The 11,148-nt window shown below is 38.1% G+C and overlaps 1 pseudogene; it reads left to right on the forward strand.

Annotated features, from left to right (window-relative positions):
- Positions 1-10,882, forward strand: part of LOC108794615 — a 39,015-nt pseudogene extending 28,133 nt beyond the window's left edge.
- Positions 10,883-11,148: the final 266 nt, after the last annotated feature.

Below are 11,148 nucleotides of genomic sequence, written 5' to 3' on the forward strand. Positions count from 1 at the left end.
TTTAAATTTTAAAAAAATTCTGTATTTTTTTTATTTTAATAATAATGTGATATCATCCAAGAATATTCCTATCCATTGATTAAAACCAATATAGCTGAGATCCCATGTTCAGTGTTGTCTGTGAAGGTTCTCATTCATCCAGGTCATGGTATATCTGTATAAAATAAATCAAGGCAACTGGACTTGCTGTATTTTTCTTGAAGATGTCAACCAACTAGGTTTCTAAATTCAGAATTCTCATGTTTAAATTCAGCTAAACATCTTCAAGAAAAATAAAGCAAGTCCTTTTGCCATGATTTCTTCTTTACAGACATCTTTTTTCCTTACGCGGCCGATGAATTGTTGCTAAAGGTGAAATAGTAATGCTTACTCGGGTACTTTTATGGGTGGTTTCCACAAATGAAGCAGAATGCTAAATTTCATTTGTGTGTTTTGCTGTATTTTTAAGCCCTATATTACCCAAAGACTTTACATCTCCATTGTCTGGTTTAACATATCCATTCTATAATTAGAAATTCCTTTAAGGACAATTGATTTATTAAATGGTGCCCAACCTACCCAGAGAATTCAGATCTTTTAATACAAAGAAAGCTTTCTTTTAGCATACTTTTATTCATAGTGTTCCAGCACTGGCTGCCTGTAAGGGCCCATTTACATATTTGTGGTATGTTCATGTGTGTTTTTTCACATGTTAATGTGCCTTGCATTAAAGCAGCCCATTTATCTTTGTGTATCTTATTTTTAAATGAATACATCACCCAACCTGTTTTTGCTAAACTATATTGCAATTATTTTTGCTTTGTTTTAGTAGTATACCTTTGTGTTGTTATTGTGCGTGCCAAGCTGTTATTTGGGTCAAAGAGCTGAATTTGTTGGGTTTTCTAACAATAACTTTTGACAAAGCATGCTTGCTTAGTATTTACTTTTGTATTTATATTATATGCAGGATACACTATTTTGTGTTTATGGTTTATACAATGCATCAAGTGTAGTCATATTTGTAACTGGAAATTTTAGGTTACAAATGTGTTTTAAATATATGCTGACTTCTGTCTGAGCCTAACACTGCTTATACACCCAACCAATGCTTATCTCCATTACAATACCTATTATTGTGTCACCACACCCGCAATTATATGTGCACAGGTTACATAGACCAATGTAAGCTGATTTTTTCCTACATGTCTTCTTATTTGAATAAGGGCATTATGGTCTGCAACATTTTGGGATTTACATGCTGCATTTTTGTTAAAAACTGGGGACACAATGAGGGGAATTTATAAAAACTGGAGCAAACAGACTCTGGAGCAGGTGGCCATGGCAACCAATCAGCTTCTCTTTCATTTTCAAAGCCTAACTGAACAAACGGAAGAGAGAAGCTGATTGGTTGCTATCCTTCTGGAGGGTGGCTACTTTTGGTCCCTGTGTGTGTTGTAAAGTAGCCACCACTCCAAGCTCACTCCTGTGATGGGACTACAATCTCACATTTGGTTTACTAATTTGTATTGCAAAATCCTCCCCGCTGTGTAACCTGTCATGGACAGAGCACTGCCTGTTAATTACAGACATCACTGCATCCAGCTTTTGACAGGTAGTTAGGTTACACAGCAGAGGGCTTCCCCACTGCTTGTGTAACCTAACTATTGAGGCAATAGCTGTCACAGCCTCTACTGTGTTAGAGGCTTGAGCTCTGTGGATGGCTTGGACCAATGGCAAAGCACCATTGGTCCAAGCTGTCCAATCAAAAAAAGAAAAAAAACCCCACTGAGGCCATCGATCTCAATGCCTCAGCAGTGACAAGCAAGTGAGAGACAGGGAGGCTCCTCCCTGTCTCCTCAATTCCTCCTTTACCATGGCTTGGGGATGTGTTGGGGGTGGGGCTTTGTCAGGTTGGGGCAGGGCTTCAGATGGCGGTGGTGGGGCGGGACGTGCTGTGGGTGAGGATGGGGAATGCCTCACCTGGAACAAGAGGTACCGCACATCACTGCAGTTTACACAAGAACAGATCTGTGGAGACTGTCATCTTGACACAGCTGTTACAAGGGGTGTTCACCAATCCTAGCTGCACTCTCTCTTCACAGGTGTTCATCAAGGACACAGAGGCCATGATCTTTCCAGAAGCACTGGGCAAATCCTACTCTCTATAAAAATACAACACTTTCTGTTTAGCAATCAGTTGTACTACAAGCAATTGCTAGCAATTTTAGTAGCACAACTAACCGCTGCAACCCTGGTAGTTCTCGAGAAAATGTCAAGTATCAACACTGGTATCTGAACATCCCTACTGGAAACCATCTGCTATTGTGTAAGATTAAGTGAGAATTACTTTTCACATTTTTCAACTCTAAATGGTTATTCCTCTAGAGTGAATTATCTGCTTCTTAATAAGACCTATCTTGAGAAAGAAGCACTTGCCACATTACATTGTGTCATATAAATGGCTTTTCTCCAATGTGAATCTTCTGGTGTCGGGTAAGATTTGACTTTTGTGTGAACCACTTGCCACATTCTGAACATCTAAATGGCTTTTCTCCGGTGTGAGTTCTTTGATGTTGAGTAAAACTTCTTTTATGAGAAAAGCACTTGTCACATTCCAGACATAAAAATGGCTTCTCTCCAGTGTGAATCATCTGGTGTTGAGTTAGACTTCTCTTTTCCAGGAAGCTCCGGTCACATTCTGAACATCTAAAGGGTTTCTCTCCTGTGTGAATCCTCTGGTGCAGCGTAAGCTGTGCCTTCCGTGTGAAACACGTATTGCATTCTAAACATTGAAATGGCTTTTCTCCCGTGTGACTTTTCTGATGTCGAGCAAGAAATTTCTTCTGTGAGAAGCACATGCTACATTCTGTACATATAAATGGCTTGTCTCCTGTGTGAGTCATCTGGTGTTGAGTAAGATGTGCCTTCTGTGAGAAGCATTTGTGACATTTTGAACATTGAAATGGCTTCACTCCCGTGTGAATCCTTTGGTGGTTAATAAGATGACTCTTTTCTGTGAAACACTTGTTACATTCTGAACATCTAAATGGCTTCTCTCCAGTGTGAGTCCGCCGATGATTAATGAGATGTGATGCAACACTAAAGGACTTTTCACATTCAGAACATGAAAATGGCTTCTCTCCAGTATGAATCCTCTGGTGAACTGTAAGGTGTGCCTTACAAAGAAAACGTTTCTCACAGTGAGAGCACTTATACGGCTTGCCTACTTCAGGGCTCATTGTGTGCACCTTCTCAGCTGTAAGACTTCAGAAATGGAAATTCAGCAATTATAGTGCATACCTACAGGACAAATGAAAATAATTTGTATCTACAACACATCATCCTAGGGATTTCAAAACATATTGCAGTTATAGGTCTAAAAGGATTGTTTTTAGACACACAGGACATTTAACCATGGATAGCTGAAGGTGAGTGTGTATTTTTAAGTGGTGTCTCTTCCTATGTTGTGTTATACTGATAATGTGTACTTTGGTTGTTAGGCCCAAGGACTCAGGGCTGTTGGGTCTTTGTGCCCTCCCTAGATAAAAACAAGTTTAACAGAAAGCCTTCATGGAAAAATGAATGCTGATACACTTGATTTTAAAATACTCAAGTTTAGTAAGTTTTCTAATAGCAATAATTCCTGGTTGGCAGTTGGCTAACTGATACTGTTCTCTAAACTTGATTTTAAAATTTAAACCCACCACAAAAATACTACTGAAATACACTCTACCTTTTAAATGTCTCTTTTTTCAGGGGTCAATGGGGCTAGTTCACACCATCTGTTGCTTCATGCTGAAGAAAAGTAGTGCAACGTAATGTAACACCATATAACAGAAAAGCAAGAACTTGCCCCATTCACACATCTTCCTTAATTGTTCTTCCGTTAGCATCTGTTGAAAAACATATTGCAACTCAACAGATCGAAATGCAATGGAACCGGGGTAAATGGGCCCCGAATGTTTAATGAAGTAAGACATCTTAATTGTGCAGTTAACCATTCATAAAAAGTGTACCTACCTGGTATAATGTATTACAGAAATCCTGTAGAAATCCTGTAGAAGCCTCTTGTCCTCTTCAACAAATGTTCTTCTAGCAGAGCCCTACTTCACCTTTTATTTATTTCACCACCATTGACTAATATGTGGTTAATTCTGATTGGCTGAAACAGCTTCTTAACAAATTAGATAGTTTAATCTACCCTTTAGAAAGTTTCAGATGCTCTTTGTCTCAGCTCTTTACCACAATAACAGCCATGAGAAGTTCATTAACATTTTAATTTAAGGGAAATCAATGGGAGGAAACCTTCACTGAAACAATCATCTTTTGTCACTAGCATAAAGCGCTGATACTACAATTGTATTACCTAAACAAAAGGTAATGGAGGTGGTAAAGAAATGTTTTGCGTTCTTTGTTAAAGCATATCTAAACCCAAAGCAAAAATGTAATATACACAGCAGCTTACCAGTCCTTAGATGTGCTGGATGCATTAGTTTTATATTTTTAGGCTTTTGTATCCCTTAATTTGCACTTGGTATTCCAGCCAGTAAGTTTTTTTTAACTTTCTTTTACAAATTAAGTTGTGCAGCAAAAAATGAAGTTAGGGGATTGAGACAGATCATTTTACAGGGCTGCTTACAATGGATACATTTTATCCATTTATGTAAAACCTTTTATCCCAAAAGGAAAACAAAAAGCTGTAGCTGCTTTTAAATTAAGCTGATGTTTGGCTTTAATTTGCTGGTCAAGTCCATCTAAATCTGTTAGTGCATGTAACACTGACCTCTCCACAGGTTGACAATGCTGCTGATCAATGGTGGCTCCATTTGCTTTTCCATAGAGTCTAGCCACCCTAAGGCATGAAGTGTGTTGCTGGCCAGATCATCAGGTAAAAATAAAATAAAAAAACCCTAAAAAATAAAAACTACGTCAGCCACAACATTTAAGGAGTGGTAAGCTGCAATGTATTAAATTTTTTTTGAGTTTAGATACCCTTTAAACTTTATAATTTTCGGATTACAATAGAGGTAATATGATACACACGACATACATACTATTTCTAGTTTCTTTAGGACCTCATTGCCTAATGTTTTGACATTAAAATGTAAGGAACATAGCACGCACTGCACATCTGTAATTTTCATACACCTCTAGGAACGCCTCAGTTGATAAAACACTTTCCTCATGCAACTTTTGAGGACAAAAAAAAACCATTATAAAGTGTTTATTTTTCAAAACAAAGGCATATGGGACATATTGCATAGACAGTATTTCAACAATCTCTTGTAGGCTGCATTTGGACAGACTCCATGCAATTTGGAAGTCTGAAAATCAACATTTTAGTGTTTATATTGCAAAAAAATAAATAAGAAATATGTCAGTAACTCCATAGACATTATTTAAGCCCTTTTACTAGGCTGCATTTTGAACAGGAGGGACAGCAGTCCGCAAAAAAACAGCCCATTATTGCACTGGCTCTATACATAGTCATTAAACAATTTGACTTTTTTGCATTCTGAACAGGAGACACTAGGCAGTGTATAATTGTAAAAAAAATCAATATGCGTGGCTTACCGCAGAAAAATGTACTGTAGTGTAGCGGTATCATCCTACATCACTGCTGTATAATTTCAGAGGAAATCCAAAATTCTACAGTTGCCCCAAGAACAAGAGGTAAGGGAAAATCTTCCAATGGGGACACATGTTCCTGGGACAAGTGTGTAAGGGGGAAATTCCTCTCACTTTGGGGATATTTCCTCTAACTTCCTGTTGCATCTCTAGACAGGAAGTAAAATTACATTTCTCCAATGATACACAGATGACCACAAAATAGCCTGGCAGGGGGTCTAACCCTTCCCTGTTCTATATAAAGCCATAAACAGTAGTTACACATACGTTGTAAGCATTTTGTAAAGGAGTGACTGAGTGATATGGAAATAGGGTACTTTATATATGTAGGTCTATTAAAATGAATGGGCTACCCTAAAGCAGCACACCCCAATGCTCCATGCAGCACCTCTTTAATGTCACATTGCATTGGTGTGAATGGAAGCTAACCAAGAGGCAGATAAGTGATGCTAATGCTGCCCTTTAAAAAAAACAAAAAAAACACAATACCGTCATGCTGGCATGTCATATTTTTATTACATGACACAGAACGAAACTGCAGACCAAAAAAACCCAGAATGAAGTCAGTCAGCTATAAATTTGCATGTCGGCCCGCAGTCAGTGATCCCATTATTGCTGAAACTATTGGATCAGCATGACAGCCAGGCAGATAGTATTTTCAGAAGGTTAGACTCAATGGGGTTGATTTACTAACCTTATAAACACACCACGAACATGTATACACCTCTGTAGTGTGTTCCCTCCCAGCATGATCTATGGGTGAAATCTAAACACCTTTGTAGTGTGTACACACCCAGCAGGTGTGTTGTGCAAAGCCCTGCATGAATTACAAGGTGATGTTGTGTAAATTAGCTCTACGTTGTGTTGCTTGCGTTGATGAATGCAGGAATGTAAATGCATGAGCTAACCATTTTTGTCTAAACTGTGAAGCAGCATTATATATGCATCATGTGCATGATTTTTCCATATATGGCATTAGTGGAAATATGCTTTTAGAGACTTTTTGGTTGATAAATACGTTTTGCTGTGTGAAAATCACACACACCTGGTGCGTGCGTGTGTTTAGGTTAGTAAATCACCCCCAATATGTCCTCATAACAGATTTCCTATTTTTTTAGTTTAGTTTTTTTTCTCTCTACTATTGCCCCAAGGCTTCAGCTTCAGCCCTCAAACACCCATAGGCATAAGATGAAAGTTTCTATGATATCTACAGAGAACCCACAGACACCACCAACTAAGTCTAGTTGGGGATGAGGCTATTGGACAGGTTAAATATCCTTGTCCATTGGCTATTGATTCCCTCAAGGTAAACCTGCATTAGGTGTCTCTTTTCCCTGTCTGTCATAAACAGAAGCACTCGTCCTTACTATTTATGGCAGGGTTGGCTGGCAGATAATGCTTCTATATCTATTAGGTACAGATCACTATTAACTACCTTACGTCCATGGCCGTTTGTGAACGGCCAGATGGACGTCTGCTCAAATTACTACAGATAAACAAGGTATAAAAAGAAGCCATGACAGCCACCATACATATCTATGTTGGCTTTTAAATGCAACAGGCTAGAAGTAAGCACCTAGAAAATGAATAGAAATACATGCCTGCATGCATCTATACCCATATATGTGATGGTTCCAATTTGTCTGAATGGCATCTCCAATCATCCATGGAGATCTAATTGTGACGCTGTTCACAAGGGCATGTGAATGAGCCATAAGTGGCAAAAAACATTAGATTACCATATCCATTCCCTTTTGTCATTGTAAATACAGTTATAGCATTGCCTGTTTATGTTCATGAGTAGAGACAACTGTCTTTCAAGGTTCCCTGCTATTGTCTTCCCTCCACATATTACAATGTAAATGAACTTGCCCAGGCTGTGATTTGTGCAGGAGAGCTGAAACAAAGAGCAGCTGAAAGTGTTCAATTAGACAGCACTAAGCATACCCTTCGTGAAATAGGCCATTCATTTTTAGCCAATGGGAAGCCAGTACACTTAAATTAACTGAATAAAAGGTGAGGCAGGGTTCAGTCAGTTACAAGAAATGCTGTTGAAGAGGACAAGAAGGTTCTAGAGGATCCCATTCTACATTTTACCAGGTATGTGCAATTATTTTTTCACTTTTGCAATTCAGGTGCCTTTGTGTCGAAATTGATTGTAGAGATATTCTAGATTTAGGTGGAGTATATTTTAATTCCCCTTCTTAGAAGGTTTAGAAATCCCAATCAAATCCAGGAAACAAACAATACTAGTTATCTCATTAATAACTAGAAAAAAATCACCTGTACCAGAACGTCTACTCTGATTTTTAGATGCCAGTCCACTAGGGTGACAATGTGATAACTGGGGCTACTGAGGACTAGAATGGCATTGGGAACAGAAGGGATAAATATTTTTTATGGCAGCACTAGGAACAATTATGTTGCCTAGAGTGTGGTGGACAAGTTACATTCCTTCATGAATGTTAGGGTTCCAATTTTAGAGTTTCCCAGGATTCAACCGTACTACCAGCCTCAGACAAGTACTTGGGAATAAAGAGTCACACCAAGTTGTGTATTCACTCTATATTCAAAGGTTTATTGTTAATACAAAAGATTATATGGACAGTGATAGGGGCATGGCGGAGCATGAACCAATGGAAAAACATACACGTATACAAAATGAATAATAATATGGACCATAGAACAGTTACAAAGAAGAAATTAGCTGGACAGTTTCAAGGTCTTATGTTTCACAAAGTCTTATGTTGTTTCACAAAGACAGGGAAACGTTAATTTGGCCAGGAATGCAGTTTTATCATTTTGGAAACAACTAAATTAGTTTCTGGAGAAAACACAATTATCTTGTTCAAACAATAACTATGTGTATACCAGAAACAAGCAAATGGTTATTTTGCCCTTTCAATGCAAATCTGGGGACTATGTATCTCTGGTCGATTCATACTAGTATTCAGGGGTGGGAGTTCATGCTTCTTCTTTTGGCTACCCCCAGACAGAGCTCCTCATCAGTGGCATCCATGTGGTGACCATAGGTGTCCCCACATGTGTGGACCCGTGCCATCAACTATACATTTGATGGTTGTTTACTGCTTTAAAGTTGCCTCCAACTCTTCCTGAGGAAGCATAAGTGAAACACTCCGAGGACCAAAGCACTCTCCAACCTTGCATAACTGATGACATTTGTTTGACCAGCAACTGTAAATAATTTGAATTGTTTCTTGCATATTAAGTGTTTCTGAGAGGCTTATGTGGTGTTCAAATAATATGAAACACATATCAGTGTAGAAACACAGACTCTTTTTAGTGCAATATTTTGCACAATATTTTAAGGCATTTGGTTTTATGTGATATAATAATAAGTTGATGTTTTTTTTACAATGTTTTAAGTGGTCGTGTTATGGTACCAATAAACCCCCAACAATGTCCTTTTTAACTACTATTGTCTAATAGGGGTGTGGTGCCACATTACCTGGTGGCTCTTTATACAGGATATGGAAGCTTTTGTGTCAACATTTACAAGGTTATTCAAAAAATGGTGAGTTTGGAGAAGGCAGGAGAAGTGAACAATCTAGGCTAAAATCGCTGATTTGGAAACATTCTCCAATTCACCTCACTTTCCAGTTCAGCTATGTTGTCCTCGATTGTTCATTTCTCCTGCCTTCTCCAAACACTTCAACCTTTAGTGAATAGCCCTTTTAGAGATTTTCTGGATTTAAGTGGTGTATATTGCAGTTCCCCCCTCTTACAGGGTTTAGAAATCCCAATTAAATCCAGGAAACAAACAATACTAGTTATTTAATTAATAACCAGGAAACAGCACCTGTGTCAGAAGGTCTACTCTGATGTTCATTAATTCCAGTCATTGGTATGATTGATGAAGAGCATGGGCATATGTTAACAGATTATCCATCTTTTAAAAATAGGGCTTACCCCAAATATCCATGCTGAAGGAATATTGGTTAAAGAAGAGCAAGAGCATTCAATCATCATAATGATGATGGCCTAAAGGCCTGTCACACATTTCAAGACAGGCATTTGATAATCCAAAACCCACAGAGTAGAACGTGGACCATTTATATGCTGGCAAGGTAAAATCCACCAATAAAGCAGTGATGCCACGTGAAATAAGGAGGGCAGGTTGGAACTTTACTGGTGGTTGGAGCATCTTCAAGACTGGAAAAAATCACTAAGAACTAATAACATTTTCAACTGAAATCCTAAAAACAAAAAATATAATGTAGACATCTGGACCTTTTTATTGAATTCTATAGACTGGTCTTTATTTGTTGTTAATATTCTATCATTATATATTAATGTTTATTTTTTTTTCAGGAATTCACCAAAATTGTTGAATTCTCCATTAAGGAGTCTGAAAATATATTGCATTTAAGTAGATCTTCATCAACATACAATGAACCCCGGAGGAGACAAGTCATATAAGTGCTTTCGGTGTGAAAAATGTTTTGATTCTAAGTTACATATTACAGATCTGCAGGAGATTCATACTGGACTGAAACCAATATCATCCTAGGAATGTGAGCCCTTGAGTGTTGTATTACAGCTCACTGCTGATCAGGGGTTGCACACAGGAAGAAAACCATTTCAATGTTTTGAATGTGGCAAATGCTTCACACAGGAGACAAACCTTTCTCAACACCAGAAGACTGATACAGAAGATAAACCATATAGGTGTTCAGAATGTGGGAGATGCATCACAAAAAAGACATCTCTTACTATTACCTGAGGATCCATACAGGAGAGAAGCTGTTTAAGTGTTCAGAATGTGACCAGTGTTTCACACAAAAGGGAGGTCTCACCTATCACCAGAGGATTCACACAGGAGAAAAACCATATAGATGTTCAGAATGTGAAAAGTGCTTCTCAATTAAAGGACTTCTTACTAGTCACCGGAGGATTCACACTGGGGAGAAACCATATAAATGTTCAGAATGTGACAAATGCTTCTCACAAAGGGGACCGCTTATTTATCACCTGAGAACCCACACAGGAGAGAAACCATATCAGTGTTCAGAATGTGACAGACATTTCACCAAGAAAACACATCTTACTAGACACCAGAGGATTCACACTGGAGAAAAAACATTTAAATGCTCAGAATGCGACAAGGGCTTCTCACGAAAGAAATACCTTATTGATCACCTGAGAACCCACACGAGAGAAACCATTCAGATGTATAGAATGTGGCAAGTGCTATACACAAGAGACAAATCTTCTTCAGCATCAGAAGATCCACACAAATTTAAGGCTGTTTTGATGATGTGAATGCTTTCACATAATTGGATGATAGAAGTGAACACAGCTTTACCTCATTCACTGAGCTAAGTGAATCTGCGCGTTGCAACGTGAATATGCTCAATATCAACCCCAACTGTAGTGCACAGAGTTAATTTGCAATGCCTATAATCCATTTAATAATTTGTGTACACAAAATCAAATACATCTTTCATATTAAAACTATAAGGGTTCTGGGTGAAACTTAATTTTAATTTCATGTAAAGTTTATTTTATATATATATATAT

Source organism: Nanorana parkeri, unplaced genomic scaffold (genome assembly GCF_000935625.1).
Source record: "Nanorana parkeri isolate BGI_ZX_2015 unplaced genomic scaffold, ASM93562v1 scaffold874, whole genome shotgun sequence".
NCBI lineage: Eukaryota > Metazoa > Chordata > Amphibia > Anura > Dicroglossidae > Nanorana > Nanorana parkeri.